This window comes from Rattus rattus, chromosome 8 (assembly GCF_011064425.1).
Source record: "Rattus rattus isolate New Zealand chromosome 8, Rrattus_CSIRO_v1, whole genome shotgun sequence".
NCBI lineage: Eukaryota > Metazoa > Chordata > Mammalia > Rodentia > Muridae > Rattus > Rattus rattus.
In genome coordinates this window covers 76,988,680-77,004,440 of record NC_046161.1, presented here as the reverse complement: position 1 = coordinate 77,004,440, position 15,761 = coordinate 76,988,680, and positions in this window count along the sequence as shown.

Below are 15,761 nucleotides of genomic sequence, written 5' to 3'. Positions count from 1 at the left end.
ACCAGTCGTCGTCCCCCTCCCCACTTCTCCCCCATCCCTCACGTGGGGGCGTGGGCTCAGCCTTTCCGCAGTGTGAGATCCCGCCTTTTACGGTGCGGGGACGGCCTCCTTCTTTGTGAGACTCCGGTGGTCTTACCAGCACGTACTTGTTTGGTTCGTGAGAAGTTTCTCTTCAGATAAACTACCTTTTGCCAAGGAGAGTTTGGACACCGGTTCCACGAGTCCGTTTTTCCAGGACATTGCTAATATTTTTTTCACAACTGCTGTCTGTTTATTATTAGAGGCCCGTTGTATGTAGAGCGTTGGCATTTGGAAAACAGAGAAAACGAGGGGTAGCTGTTTGTCATAGCTACAATCAGTAGAAAGTGTCAAATTCTACATTTCTTGGAGTAATTCTGGTCTGGAGCCTGGACATTCAGCGTGGGTAGTGACAGGCCTGTTATGTACTTGTCTATTCCATCTTCCTCCCCTTTTGGAGACAGCGTCTCAGTATGTAACGGAGTTTACCCTGTTGGCCAGACTGATCTCAAACTTGCAGAGATCCAAGTTTCTACCCATTTCTTGACAGCCATTAAACAAAAAGTTAAACTTGCCCTCTCCCGAGCCCTCATAGTAATTTTCCTCCCCACCCCTACTGTCTCTTTTCTTTCCTCCTTTCTTCCTCTTCCCCCAACCCCCTTCTTCCTCTCCTTTAGAGTGCTGGGATTCAAATCCATCACACCTGACCTATAGTCATTTTCTCCCCCCCCTCCCCCGGAGCTGAGGACCGAACCCAGGGACTTGCGCTTGCTAGGCAAGTGCTCTACCACTGAGCTAAATCCCCAATCCCTAGTCATTTTCTTAATCACCAAGCTGTGGTCTTGGTGATGACAGCTCATCTGATTACTACTAGAATTTTATTAACAGAATGGGGAGGAGAAAAACTTGGGGGGTGAGGGATGTAGGAAGTAGTTTCTTATAGGAACTTGAAAAAGTCTACAATCTTTGTGATTTTTCCTCAAATTAAAAAAAAAACTTTAAATTCCATAATTCAGCTAGATCAGGTGATAATCTTTTTGTTTGGGCCATGGTTAGGTTAACATAATTGTTTAGTTTGAAATTTATTGTTAGATAAGAATATATACTATTATAATTTAAGAACTTTCCACCATACATGCATATAGGCATATATGCATATTTTACAACTCTAGGCAACTAAAATATCTCTTAAAATTGGAGGAATTTCTTTTTTCTTTTTGGTAGACCCCAGGGATTGAACTGAGGTCCCCAGGCTTGGAATCAGGTGTTGTTATCAGGTGAGGTGTCTCACTATGCCAAGTCTGTTTTGGGAGACAAGGTCTACTGTCACTGGGATCTAGGACACCCTAGCTGGCTATCCAGCTCTAGACAGCAGCCTGTTGGTGAAAAATGTTTTACTGTAGTAGGGTATATAGTCTCCAAAATGAATTACTGAATAAATGATGTCATGGGGAATAAAAAACAATAATAGAAGTTTTAGGTGTATTTAGAGTACTACAAAAATTTCAAAATGGTAGAAAATGAATAAGTGGTATAATTGGCTTGCTGAATTGAAGAAATTGATCCTTTATATTTTGTTTTACACTGAGAAGAATAAGATTCAAAGAAAAAAAAGGAAAAAAAACTGTACCTAAATGTAATGCTTAAGTATATTTCAAATGTAGAAGCGACCATAAAGGAAAAATGTGGAAAAAAGGAGTACACCAAAAAAGAAAAATAAAACAACAACAACAACAAAAAACCTGGAAGTATGTAATTCAAAAACCAACAAGTGAAGAGGAGGGGAAATAAGGATTTGCAATATTATGTATAAAGAGACCAGCATCTAGACACTTAGAGTGTCTAAATAGCTAAGGAACACAGAGATGAACTGTTAACAGGCTTGGGCTGCCATTGATGCCTAATGCAACTTCATGTTTTCAGAGTGTCAAAGGTTGTCAGCTCAAGATCACCCATCAGTAGGTGTGGCTTCTTCTGATGTTTATCTGGTCTGCAAGGGCTGCCTTCACAGAGCCTTGTCCCTGCCCTGTCCTTGCTGCTTTGGTGCCTCTTCCTCTTCTTACAAGACCAATCCTATTAGATGGACTTCAATTAGCCTTAATTACCTCCTTAAAGGCTCCGTCTCCAAACACATTGGGCCCAGGATTTCAGCAAGTGCATGAGAGTAGGGCAGAGTGCATTCCATTTCTTACATACCCAAAGTTCAGAAATATTGATGGCCTGCAACACCAAAAGGAAAAAAAGAAACAGTTTAAACAATTTATTGATGGTTAAAGAAATGAAAATTTAAACATATAGAAAGATCTCTTTAAAACTGTCATTTTATCAAGTGATGAATTCAGAATGTAGAAAAAATAGATGAAAGTAATTTTAAAAGAAGGGCAGATTAGTTCTTAGTGACAGAGCTATGTAATAAATAAAAGTAGATATGCCTTGATGATTTATGAGTTTTTCAGAGGAGAGTGGATGGGAAGGAATGTATCTGTGTTCAGCTTCTTCCTCAGAGTTAAGGCTTAGCCAGTAGCAACTATTTTGAACAAGGTAACAGTACCAAGTTGATTGAATCAAGAATATGCATCCAAATTATTTTACTTGTTATTCGGATAGAAGACACATGGAGAAAGAGCAGAAATCTGTATCACTATGTCACCAGACATGTATCATCATTGGCAAATGCATCATCAGAAATGAATTTTTTTTTTAAATTAAAGTAGCACTGATCTGGAGAGAGCATGAGAGTCTTGAGTTTACTCTTCAATTTCTGTGGTACTTTTCATATAGAAAGCTCTTTCTGGGAGTCACTGAGGGGATGCTCAATTTTCATCTAATTATGTTCTGAGAATTCATAAATTTATAGTAAAGATCATCTGTTCCACCACAATATTTTAATTGATTATTTGGGAATTTCACACAATAACCATACTCAATTTCCATTCCTCCCAAGTTCATCCTCCCACCTTTGCCCCCTCCCTCAAAAACCCCATCAAGGCCAATCTGTGTGTCCACATTCTCAATGGAGCATGCTCAAACTCCCAGTAGCTAGCCTTTCAAAGATAGCTGAGACCTTTCCCTCACCCACGCCAGAAGCCATCAACTATGAAGAGCTATACTTCGATTTTTAAGGACTCTCTTCAGTGGCTTTCTGACTAGACTTCTGAGGGAGAGGGTCACAAAAACCTTCAGTATGCCTCATTGTCAGCTAAGTCTGCAGTCATCAGAACCACCGCAAAAGAAGCTTTCTTGCCCATAACAGCCAGTAGCAGCACAGAACACAAACCCCGTCATGATCCCCTGTGGCAACACAGACCATGGCTCTCAACATGGTCCCTGCTGCATCAAGGGCCATGGACACCAACATGGACTGTGGAGGTCTTCCAAGGAGGTCCAATTCAGTAGATGAAGCAGAGCTCGGAGCGCGTGATCCCTGGGCTGGGCGGCTCACTTGGGGGCTGAGCCTCTTCAGAGCTCCAGGTGATGCACACCACCCTCCCAGCCCTACTGGCAAGGACATGCTTCCCTGTCCACCAGAGCCATGCTCCCTCCCATACCTGCTGCTGCCACCACCACCAAGTTTATAGTTTTACCTCTCTCTGCTTCCTGTGCTGTTCAGCTGTAGTGCCAGGGGGAGTGTTAGTGATCCTCCCCCCAAAACCAGACTGGAGCCAATCTGATGTAATTCACACAGGGTCTTTACTCTCTTTAAGCTAGCTCAGAGCCCTCCAACTGGCTGCTGTCATGCAGGATGGTTTTGGTGGTTGGGGAGCCCTGAATATCTATCCGGGCAAGGCTTTGTAGTAAGCAGAAAGTGGGGCCTGGGGGTAAGTGTGCAAACATCTAATTGGAAAGCTTCTGTGGCCTTTAACACGATGGGCTGGTGCTGGGAGTCATATCATAAACTTAACTTCTGCTACCCTATGCATTGGTGGTCATTGGGGGTGGGCTTGTAACCCCGGAGGTGCTGGTTTGTTGGGAGAATAACCTGGAGATGCTGGTCTTGAGGATTAGCCTAGAGACTGGAGCTAGGCTTGGGTTTTGTTGGGGGGCAACTTGGGAACTAATGCTAGGTACCGGCTTGTTGGTTTACCTGAGTTCAAACTTCGGTCAGGTTCTCTAAAATGGAGTCTGAACTTAAAAGATTTGGCCCCTCACAGCCGTCCTTCCCACCTCTCTATTATTTATTTGTTCATCAAAGTGGCATTGTAAGCTGCAGTGTGTTACACAGTAAATATATTTTTGCCCAAACAGCTTTACATTACAAATTCTAATTGCAAAGAGCCATTGATCTGGTTCAAGGTTTCTGGTTTCTGAAGCACCATAAATTCTGGACTATCACTGAGACTTGTCCTGGATGTCCTATTGTTATCTAGACTCAGTGTGATCTTATTGGGAGGGCATCAGGGGCAGGAGCCATGTGAACTTCAGGCCTTTGCACACAGCTCACCACACAGCCCAGAGACAGAGCTGCAGACCCAGGCTCTCCCCTCCCGAGGAGGGCAAACAGCTCAAGCTGCAGCTGCAGTGGCTTCATGCTGCCAGCTGGACCAGCTGTCCTGTGCCTGCCAGCAGGTCATGTACCTGCCGTACTCAGCAACATGTTCCTTTGTCAGCTGCAACTGCGATCCCATGCTGCTCCCATCCATACCTGTCACTGCCATGTAGTCTCTAGGGTGACACCACCACCTGCAGCTCTGCTTCACTGTCTTTCCTTCCCATTTTCTGAGTCCACTTTAAAAAAGTGTCCTCCCATAAAACTTGCCTCCTTTTAGTTGTTCTGGAAATACTGAGAGCTCTGCAGACTCCTTTGCCATTCTGTCTTCTCTTGGAGCTCCTTGGAGATGCTCTGTGGTTCCTTGGGTGCTGGTGGCCTCCACCATCTTGAATCAAATCTCCAGTATAACTCTCAGAGCATAGGTTCTCTCTACTTATATGCCATGACCTCTTGGGGATCAAACAACTCTTTCACTGTGTTGCCTAAGACCATCAGAAAACACAGATATTTACATGTTGTTTGATAACAGTAGCAAAATTAGTTATGATATAGTAACGAAAATAATTTTATGTTTGGGGTCACCACATGAGGAACTGTATTAAAGAGTTGTAAGGGTCCATGGTTCACTGAAGAATGAGACCCTGGACTCAAATCGTCTGTAAACGCAAAGAGTGTTGTGTTCTGTAGAAGGCCAGCACATTGGGAGTCCTGTTACCAAGATAGACAACCAGTTGAGCTTGCATCCCTGATTTAAAGCACATTAGGGAATGTTGTGCTGGGTGACCTCTATGTTAATCTGTTGGGCCCATCTCTACTGACATTCTATTACCTGTGTGTGGGGGCTGGAAACTTTCTGGGGAGTCTGGAAACTTGCTGAGGAAGTCTGGAAACTGCTCCTGTTCCATTGTCTTTACTTCAAGCCAGGTGACAGCAGTTTCTGAGGCCTGGACTGGCCTGGAATTGTCTAGTTCTTGGAAACAGAGATTTAGGCCTAGTCTTAACTGCCAATTTGAAGCCTATCATGGAATCAGCCTAGCCTTCTCAGGGACACAGCATTAGGAGGTTGAGAGCCACTACTTTAGAGGAAGTCAGACATCTTTAACATCTATCCACAGGGAATCCGTAAGCTTGGAACATAGTGATCTCAAAGTCTGACAGGCAATAAAGCTTGTTTTTCTTAAGGAAGAAGCCACTGATGCTGTTCATAATTTTCAAAGAAAATTTAATTTCTCTGTATAAAGTAAAACTTTAGAAATCTATTATTGTGCATTTTAATGTGCATCTATTTCCATTTCAATTAAATCACAGAAACCAAACACTTTCCAGTACATCAAAACAAAACAAAACAAAACAAAAGCTAAAGAAACAAACTTCAGTTCAAAAACACTGCCTTTCCCACTGTAAATTTAACACTGTCTTGCATATTCAAAGCAGCCAGGAAATTTAATACACTATGCAAGAGAGATTAGAGATGCATGTGATGCCTAGAAAAGATGAGATTTTAAATTTTTTTCTTTATGTTTTTTCCTTTCATAATGCAAAGAAGAGTGAATATCATAAACACTACTGTGGGAAGTTCCTAGGAAAATAGCACAAGGCAAGTTAAAGAATACAAGGAAAACACCTTGTATCTGAATACACCAAAAGTAAGTGATAATGGAAAGGAATTGGTCTCACTCACCTCTCTGCATAATGAATCATAGTGGGTTGGGTTCTTTATCAGATCATCATAAAATCTGTTCAAAGAAGCACATGTTATACGGAAGTTAGAAAAGACTCATGCTTCCCTAAGACTTTGAAAGGATGCCTTGCCTATAAGTCTATTCTATCTTCCCCGCACAGCATGCTAGCATGCTAGCACTTACTTTGTCTCAGAGCCTGGATTAGGTTTAATTTTTGGAAAAGAATAAACTATTTCTCCCTCTAAAAGCCTATAAACTCATCAGTGTAGATTTCATTTGGATTTTTTCTTTTATGTTCCTTTTTCTTCTTCTTTTCTTCTAAGAATAGCATTTCATACTTACAATGCATGCACATGTACATTTAAAAATTTATATGTACAAAAGCAAAGGGCTGTACGGAAACTGAGCAGCTTACAGTCAGCCTGGACCACTTGGCTGTTTATCACAAGGACTCAGAGAAATCTTTTAGGAATTTCAGGAAATCATTTATATTTAGGGTCATTTATTAAAAGTGTCTGAATGCTGGGGAGTTAGGGGATGAGGGTTGCTAAAAATTCACATTCCATTCCTACTCCAGATCTTCACTACTTTTACTGAAGATGGATCCAGGAATCTACCCTTTTTTTTTTTTTTAAACTTGAATATTTCTTATATACATTTCGAGTGTTATTCCCTTTCCCGGTTTCCGGGCAAACATCCCCTTCCCCCTCCCTTCCTTATGGGTGTTCCCCTCCCCACCCTCCCCATTGCCCCCTCCCCCAACAGTCTGGTTCACTGGGGTTCAGTCTTAGCAGGACCCAGGGCTTCCCCTTCCACTGGTGCTCTTACTAGGATATTCATTGCTACCTATGAGGTCAGAGTCCAGGGTCAGTCCATGTATAGTCTTTTAGGTAGTGGCTTAGTCCCTGGAAGCTCTGGTTGCTTGGCATTGTTGTACATATGGGGTCTCAGAGCCCCTTCAAGCTCTTCAGTTCCCCTCTGATTCCTTCAACAGGGGTCCTATTCTCAGTTCAGTGGTTTGCTGCTGGCATTTGCCTCTGTATTTGCTGTATTCTGGCTGTGTCTCTCAGGAGCGATCTACACTTCTGCACTTCTTTGCTTCATCCATCTTGTCTAATTGGCTGTATATATATGGGCCACATGTGGGGCAGGCTCTGAATGGGTGTCCCTTCAGTCTCTGTTTTAATCTTTGCCTCTCTCTTCCCTGCCAAGGGTATTCTTGTTCCCCTTTTAAAGAAGGAGTGAAGCATTCGAATCTACCCTTTAAACAAATTTCCCAGATGAATTAATCAGACACAAAACTGATGCTTTAAAATATGAGGGGCTGGTGAGATTGCTCAGTAGTTAAGAACCCCTGTTGATCTTGGAGAGGTTCTGTTTCCCACACCCTACACTGGCTGACATCCATCCATAACTTCAGTTCCAGATAATCGAGCACCTTCTTCTGACCTCCCCAGGTCCCTGACATGCTCATTGTACACACATACAATGCACACAAAACATTCATATATATAAAATAAATCTATACATTTCACACACACACACACACACACACACACACACACACACACACACCACACTTTCTTGGGAGAGTGGGGTGAGCAATGCAGTGTATGTACTTAAAAAAACTTTCACAGTATTAACTGGAGATTTCTGGATTAATTCAGTGCATCTGCCACTTTTTTTTTTTACTCACTCTATTGTCAAAAAATACAGCCCTCTCCTCAAAGGGAATAAGAAATGATTTATTCTGAGTAACATGGCCTGGAATCAATGTCTCAGGTTGTCCTGAATGATAAGCTCTAATGTGGAACTGGCTACATGAGAATTTATCATCACAGAACAAAAGAAAGTCATCAGTATAGCTAATTGCCAGGTACATTGGTAGAAAGCCAGCCTCTGAAGGATAAAAGAAAGAAAGAAGAAAGAAGAGAAAGAAAGAGAGAAAGAAAAAAGGAAAGAAAAGAGGTGGCCATGGAGCTGTACCAAGTTGTCTGGAGAAAAGAATGACCAAGAAATATTTTTAAAGTGTCCATCCTTAGTTGTTGCAGTGTGTGTGTGTGTGTGTGTGTGTGTGTGTGTGTGTGTGTGTCTGTGTCTGTGTCTGTGTCTGTGTCTGTGTCCTTGCAGGAATTGCATCCCATAGGAAACAAACTCAGAAGAGATGAGGTGAAAACTCTGAAGAGCTGAACTTGGTCAGTCATATCAAAACTGTGTCAAAGCTGCTAGAGAGTATGATTCATGGTTTAATTTTCTTATACATTAAAACACCAATTGAGATTTAAAATTTATTTTAATTAGCATAAGGCCATACTGAATACTATTATAAAAACAGAGCCAGGCATTACTGAATTATATCTAAAATTGGACCAGAAGGGAAATACTTCTCATCACGTAATAATCAAAATACTAAACCTACAGAATAACCATTAATAGATTTTTATTTTCATTTTCTTGGTAACTACATAAACATTTTTATCAGTTCAAAAATGAAAAGTTCATTATGGTAACTTTATTTTGGGTAGCATAGCCAGTTATTTGTTTTTACTTGACAAAGTGCTAGGATTTTCTGTTTTCTCAAGAGTTGGTTTTAGTCCTCTAGTGAACATTCTACCTCATTTAATCCTCTCAAATGTTGTCAGACCAGCTCATCGTCTCAGCTTTACAGTTGTGAAACAGTGAGAGGGGAGTGGATCGTACCGTCATCCAGCAGCACGGCCGAGTCTTGTCCAGTCTGTTACGCTCCCATCAGTGTTTGCATAGAGATAACTCTGGGTGTTGGAGAAATGGTCAGTGGTGAGCACATTTGTTATTCTTGAAGAGGACTTGAGTTTGGTTCTCAGCACCCAGGTCAGGTTGTTCACAACAACCTGCAACTCCAGCTCTATGGGACCCAATATCCTCTCTGGCCTCCATCACAAGCCACCCACGCTTGCACGCATGCATGCATGCACACACACTGCAAAATTAAAAAGTAAAAGTAAGGATGATTCTATATTTTTTACTTTACAGTCTCTATGAGGCTTGATTACCTCTGAGTTTTTTATTAGGTGGGGACCTGAAAGCAAGGATGATGAAAACACCAGTGTTGGGGCTGGAGAGCTGGCTCAGCGGTTAGCAGCAATGACTGCTCTTCCAGAGGTCCAGAGTTCAACTCCCAGCAACCACGTGGTGGCTCACAACCATCTGTGATGGGATCTGATGCCCTTTTCTGGTGTGTCTGAAGACAGTATATTCATATACATAAAATAAAATAAACCTTTAAAAAAAAAGAAAATGCTAGTATTGGCAGCTGTAGAGGCCAACGGTACTATAAGTGATAGGGATGTTTATAATGATGACATTATTAGACTTACTGAGAGCCAACATTAACAATGTTAATGTGAGTTACATTGATATATATCTAATATCAATATCTCTTACTACATTTTGACAATGTTCTGTTAAACCTACATTCACTTAAATGTAGAAGGTATTAGAAGTCAGGTGGAAGTACAGTCAGAAGGTAGTTTTTCTTTTTCAATCTGTTTAAAACAAAGTAGTGAGTATTAAACATGTTGGTATTTGTGAAGACGGAGTGCTGGAAATATAGAAGTTTTACATGTAAATTCTATAGGTTTAGTTTAGCTCTGGTACTTGGCCAATGAAATTCCAAATGCTTTTCTTTTTTAATCACCACAGTTTAAAGAAAGTAGCATAGGTGATGTGGAGACGTCACCGTGACATCTATCTCCTTTCATGTGCCATTTATTCTCACAGCCCTGGCAGAGTAGGAGACCCCAGGAGGAGTGCTCCTTTACATGTTCTCAGTACCTAGCAGTCAGCCACTCAGGCAACATCTTGGTGCTGTGGCTACTGTGATTGTCTACTTCATACTCTGCTGTTATAAAAATCGTCATGTTTGTGATCCTCTGATCTTTTCAGCTTCTTTTTGGGTTAGAACACAACTCTTTGGCTATTTTCAACCTGAATAATATTTTTTATCTTATCTATTGCTATGCTTTTAAATCCTTTCTCTGGGTTAGAGTTTTCTCATGGGTCAATAGAAAACAACATAGGATCAGTTTCTACAGACTCTGATTCAGTCAGTCTGGCACTTAGACATTTTTAAGGGTTTATGTGTGCGGGTATTGTGCCTACGTGTGTGTCTGTGCACCATGTATGTGCAGTGCTTGACGGAGCCAGAAGAGGACATTAGGTCACTTGGAACTGGATGTGTAGATGGCTGTGAGTCACCATGTGGAGACTGGGCATCATATCTGGGTCCTCTGCAACAGCAGCCAATGTTCCTAACCACTGAGTCCCTGACGTTTTTAAAGTGAATCGTAGGCGACTTGCATTTGTAGTGAAGGTTGAGATCCACTAATTCACACATCTGTTTAGCCTTTTAGCCCAACTCTGGTTAACCTCCCGATACCTTTTTTTTTTTAACCTTAGCACTATGAACAGGATGGTGGTGTTGATGCAGAATTTCCCCAGCCTGGTCTCCTGAATTTAGTTTATGAAGTTCAAGTCAAATGTACAAAACGGAGTTTGAAGAATCACTCAGGTTATGTAGTGTGTAATTCCATTAGCTCTGGGCAAACAGGGTCAGCCTTGCATAGCTTGGGCTGACTTTGTCCTTAAAAGCTGAGTGACGGTAGTTTACATAGGCACTTGTACCTTAGGAAACCAGGCTGGCAACTGGTCTTACATGTATGTACTACTATGTATGTGGCATTGTCACATCAAGATGGTCATAGACTATTGTGATAGAATTTTATACAGTCTTTAATGTGGACTGTTGTTTGTGGAAGAATTACTTTATTATATTCCTTTGCAGCGTGTTGACCAGTTTTGTAGTTCTGTTTTTAAAATTAAACAGACTATGGTCATTGTTCATAATTGTTCTTATGCATTTATTATAATACTTTTCTATATAATGGAAATTATTTTAAGAACTGGGAAATAAGTGCTGTAATTGCTATTATTTTCCATTTCTTTTTTTTATTTTGTTCTGAAATAAAACACCACTTTTCCTTCCTAAGATTTCTTCTGAATATTATTATTTGCACAAGAAACTTTTTTCACCTTTCCTAGACAGGTGCTACTAAAGAAGTTATTATCACAGTCAAAAAATCGAATTACTTATCATTTAGACGTTGAAGAACTGAGTGAGTATATTGATATTCTGTTATTCTGAATTATCGTCTATCAGAGACAGGGCTTTTCCTACAGAATGAAGGTCTGTCTAGCACATCTTCTGCCTCTCCTAGTGTCCTCCTTCAGGCTGATGATCGGAGCATGGAAGTTGTATTGCTAGTTTTGAGATTTGATTTTTTTTAATCACAGAAGATAATACATACACATCTTAGTAAAAAACCAAGACAAAAGAGAAAATTATTTATAACTTTATTAGGAATTATTCTTTCTTAGTAGATGTCTAGAAAGGGAGTTAGCTCCTGATTAAGTAGATTAATTTAGGGTTTGTTGTCTTAGATATTATAGATTTCTTTCTTTTGTGTATGAGTAGTGTTCTAATTGTTTCTTTTACCTCAGTGAGAAAAGTAGTTTAAATTTCTCCTAAAATACCTTGAATAATTTCTATGAGAAATGAAGCAGGACTATTTAATCTTTGCATATAATGTTGGTATTTCATCTACTAGAAAAATTTTAATGTCCCTTAGATTTTTGTAATTTTTCTAAAATTCGTTTAAGTTAGCACGACTAACTCCACATAAGCTTATAAATGTAGAAAGGTTATTTGTCAATATTCTGACAATATTTACAAATTTGTAAATCTATGCTATCCCCAGAGCTTCCAAAATTCTACCCCTAAGATGCCTTTTCCACTGGTGTTCCACTGTAGTTTACTACAGTGTTTTCTGCAAGGATATTTTGGAGAATTTTGGGGCTACAAAAAACCACACTTTTGGCTTGGATAACCTCTGCTCCAAAATTTAGTATCTATATCTAAAATTTGGTAGCTTTTATATTGATTTTTTTCTTACAAGTGACTGTGAGCCCTTTTTCCTTCTCTCTCTCTCTCTCTCTCTCTCTCTCTCTCTCTCTCTCTCGCTCTCTCTCTCTCTCTCTCCTGGGTAGCGGCTTCATCTTTTGTAGAATTTATGCTCTGGGTATGTCTGTTAGGAAGGCACTCCCTCCCTTGAGAATGCACTTTGATTGCCATTTATAATATGGTACAGAGTTCATTCTAGACGACTTTCTTCATTTTCTTTCATTTTCTCCCAATATTATTATTGGTGCACTTGTCTGTGGTGTTGGATTTGAAGCTTTCTCTTACACGTGTCTTCTTGCTTTGCTACGTATTTTCCCCGACACTTTGCCCAGTATTACTGTATATTTGGAAAGAAAGGGAAGATTTTCACTTCTGCTTAGTGAAGTATCTGAATCTAAAATCGTGAAAGAAACTTGGTGCACAATGATTCTTTTTACTCTCCATTTTTTTTTAATATTTTTTCTAATTTGCTTCATGGTGATGGACAGAGGAATCAATTTTTCTGTACCTCTTTCATGAAGAAATGGTGATAATTATTCTCACCAGCAAGACTAACAACAGGGGATATGGTGCTTCTGTCCTCTGTCACTTTCCCCAACTTTGATTCTGACTTAATATCTAGAACTACAGCCACGGTTTTGTGATGGTGAGGTGACAGGCATGAAGAAAAAGCCAGTGTGAGGAGAGTAGAGTGGAGAGCTGGGCAGATCATTAGGAGATATCAGCAATGCTATCAGAGGACACTCAGTTTCGCTTGTAGAGACAAACTCTTATTCTAGGATTCATGGTTACTTGGCTTGTGTGTGTGTGTGTTTGTGTGTGTGTATAATAAAATAAAAATAGGAAGATTCTCTACTCCATAACTTTCCAAGTTGGATGAGGATATTTGAAGAGTCATTTTTTAAAGACGTGTATTTAACAAGAGTTCTTAGACTTTATAGAAAAGTCAGGCTTGCATTTGCACTGTGATTTTTAAATAAACTGCTAGCATTGAGTTCAGTTGACACATTAAAACTGTCTGTATAAATTTGTTGGTTTTTGATGCTTGGCACCCTGATGTTTTGCTCATTGATTTGCTTTAAAAAAATAGAGTTGTGCTTTGTTTCTGGTTTATTATACATTTAAAAGTTTTGAATTTGTGTGATTCATACATCTGGTTAATATGCAGTTCTACCCAGAATTTTACATTACATAGCTCAGATGATCAGAATAAAAATATTCAATAAATAAATAAATAAATTGCTCAGTGGCTCTTTTTAAAAATCTAAATGTAATTAGAGTGGAGAATGCAGCTATAAACATTTAATTTTTTATATGACAAAGTAATAGATATTTAGTTTTATGTGAAGAGCATGGATGTGGATAGATAGTTTCTAGAAGATGCTCTTGGTGTTTCCTCTTCTGTCCAGTGCAGTGACAAGACAGTACTTAAGATGGCAGTAGGAGATTACAAATGTTTCCTCTCACAGCACTCCATTGCAGAGCAAGACTGCAGTAAACACCACCGTACAACACCCTTTGAGGGTGTTACTTGTTTTCACTGACTAAATGTTTCCTTCTTAATCAAAAGAAGAAAGGTACTAATTTCGATCTCACATACATTTTTAAAGGAATTATGCACAATGTTATATTTCCGTTCACTTTTTTTCTTTCTAACTACCTAAAAACCTAAGGTTTTGTGTTCTTTTCTGGAATCTTGATATTTAAAATGTAAGCCAGGGTCTCAGGTTTTTTTTAAACCTCAATACTTTATTACATTTTCTAAGGGTTAACTACTTCATTAGTGTTTTTACCATGGATTTTTTTTATTTAAGTTTCTCTTTTGAAAATGCAATTGTGTATTATTTCACATTACTAGTGTTCTGTCTCAGATCCAGGCAGGGTCTTGTAAATTGTAATTTAATAGGAAAGTGTAGTGTATTATTGTTATCATTTAAAACATCAAAAGTTTCTTTAGTGTGTGTCTTACCAATAAGGCTGACTAACAAGATCTGAGCGAGGAACACACAAACAGACATGGTGTCATGGAAACGGGAACCTTAAGAGACTTCATCCTAGACAAAGAACTATAGGCAGCTGTGGTGCTAAGTGGAAGTTATAGTCTTCCTCAGGGTTGCCCAATACCAAATGGTCATATGTGGAAACAAACAGGTGTAACAGTATATAAACTGTGAAGGTTGTGTTTACATATTAGGAACACACACACCACACACATGCACACACACTACCACTACCACCACCACCACTACCACCACCACTACCATCACCACCACCACTGCCAATTAGAGAAAGAGACCAAAAGTCAGCAAGGGGATGAGGGTTCACATGGCAGGATTTGGAAGGAGGAAAGGGAAGGGTAAAATGATATGATCTCAAAGAAATAAAGGGAATTATTTTTAAACCGTTAAGTATCATGTCCCAGGTCACACACATGTGGAATCCAGTGGAAGAGCTGATGTCTGAAAGAAGGACACCTGTTTTTAAAGACTGTGACTTTCTTGTTATACAGTTAAAATTTTTGTTAGGATCATATTTAAGGGGGGAAAAGTCCAATTAATTGGCACTAAAGTATTTTTACTGTTTGTTGATAGGTGTGTGTATTAACATCTATTTTTCCCTCTCCTAAGAATGAATGACATAATCAAATTAGACACAATCTAGAAATCTGATTAAGAAACATCTTCGGGAAGAAACTAAGAGCTATGCCCTTAAGGGGATGTTTACAGTGAGGAATTTGCTACCTAGGGAGAAATAGCTTCATCTGTTGGTCACTAATTCAAAGCTTATCTCATGCTCCAGAGCCTCTAGTCCTTTTGAGGATAAGGTTAAGACATCCAGCCTCAAAGTTAGTGATTGGTCCTTCTGACTAACTCCAGGTGAGTGACAGATACTTTCTAAATATTGAAAAAATAGCACGAATTATTTCCAGTTCTCTCTACTTTTAAAAAGCTACACCCCTCAAACCAACCAACCAACCAAACAACCAAATAACCAAACAACCAAAACAACAAACTGGTTCTGACATTCACCAGTTTGTGACTTTGAGCAAAAGGCTCACCTTCCTAAAACCCCAAGCTCCTTACTCTGATGACCCAGTGGGGACTGAGTTAGCGAACCTAACACTGAATGAGAAAGCACCAGTTCTGATTATTGTATTATTCAAAAATGGAGCTGACCTAAAAAACCTGGTTTCAGAGAATACACACAGAGTCATATTCTACAGGAGCAAACCTAACAACACTTTTAGAATGTGCTTTGAATTTGATAGGAACCCCCAAAGATGAACATATCTAGTGTGAATCAGGACGTGAAGGCCTTGGGAGATGGTTCATTGGTTAAGAGCACTGGCTGCTCATGCAGAGGATCCGAGTTTGGTTCCCAGCTCTCACATGAAGACTCACAGCCATCTGCAACTTCAGTTCCAGGGCAGCTGAAGTCCCCTTCTAGTCTTTGCCAGCACCAGGTGCACACACAATGAACATAACTGCACGTAAGCAAAACATTTATATGAATCAAAATAAATAAGTACTAAAAGATAACATGAGTGAGTATAGGTGTTTGTACTGATGTGGAA